This window comes from Egretta garzetta, unplaced genomic scaffold (assembly GCF_000687185.1).
Source record: "Egretta garzetta isolate BGI_Z169 unplaced genomic scaffold, ASM68718v1 scaffold356, whole genome shotgun sequence".
Taxonomy (NCBI): domain Eukaryota; kingdom Metazoa; phylum Chordata; class Aves; order Pelecaniformes; family Ardeidae; genus Egretta; species Egretta garzetta.
In genome coordinates this window covers 529,612-531,024 of record NW_009260019.1, presented here as the reverse complement: position 1 = coordinate 531,024, position 1,413 = coordinate 529,612, and positions in this window count along the sequence as shown.

Sequence of the window (1,413 nt, the reverse complement as noted above, 5' to 3'; positions counted from 1 at the left end):
TCCAAGGATGCCGGGGGGCCTTGGCCACAGAGCAGCTCGCCCCAGGGAGGGGGGGGGCAACAGGCCCCACGGGGAGGTTTCTCCTGGCCCAGAGATGCTCTGCTGGTCCTGGGCATGCGCCTGGCCAGGTCTGTCCCTGTGGCTCCCCCACGGGGGACAGAGTGGCGTTGCTGTGCAAAGAGCCCTGCCAAGCCCACGCCAGGCAGGAGCGGGTGCGGGACCGCCCCATGCCCAGGGCAGGGCTGGGGCAGCCACGATGGCCTGGCTGTGCCAGGCGCTGACCAGGGACAGCTCATCACGCCAAGCTGGTGGCACAACATGTGGTTTATTAGGAAAAAGAAGGTCCTGCCCGAAACGCCATTGGTGCCCAGGACCGGCCCTGGCAGAGCGAGGCAGAGGAGGAGGCCGAGGGTGGCCGCCCCTGCGCCCACCCACCACGGGCTTTCCTCGCCCCACACGTTCCCCACACACCCTGCAGCATTGGTCATCAAGCATCATCTCCGTCACCACCACCGTCATCATCACTGTCATCATCATCACCACCATCGCCACCATCATCTCCGTAGTCTTCATTGTTGTCATTGTAGTCATCGTCATCATCATCACCATCATCGTCATCACCATTGTTGTCGCCACTGTCATTGCCTTCGTTGTCAACATCATCATCACCATCATCATCACCATCACCATGCTCATTTTTATCATCATCATCGTCATCGTCGTCGTCGTCGTCGTCACTGCCATCATCCTCCCCACTGTCACCCTGGTCGGACTCGGGCTTCTCTCCTGCCTCAGGCTTCCCCTCACTCTCTGGCTTCCCCCCAGCCTCCGGCTTCTCCCCCAGCACAGGTTCCTCCCCAGATGCCGGCTCCCCCCCGGCCTCCGGCTGCTCCCCAGCCTCCGGCTTCCCCCCGGCTTCTGGCTTCACTCCGCTCTCAGGTTTTGCTGCGACCCCTGGCTTTTCCCCAGTCTCAGCCTTCCCCCCACATGCTGGCTTTTTCCCTGAACTGGGTTTCTTCCCAGTGTCTGGCTTCCCAGCCAGCGTGGGCTTGTTCCCCACCATGGGCTGCCCCCCGGTCACCGGCTCCTTCCCCGACATGGGTGTTGCAGCAGTCACCAGCTCAGCCCTGGGCGGGTGCTGGTCCTTACCCACCCGCACCGCACCCGACTCCCACTTCCCATCTGGGACAACTCTGCCGGGCTGTGGACAAGGCACCACGCTGGGCAATTCCCCCGGCAATGGGCTCTTCCCTATCGGAGCGCTTCCAGGCTGCTCTGGCTGTGGCCGCCGGGCAGGGGCTGCTCCGGGGAGCCCTGGAAGGGAGCAGAAAGCAGCAGCGTCAGCCCCGGGGCACCAGCCCTGCACTGCTGTCCCACCCACAGCTCCCACCCACGGCTCCCCCCCACCGCTCC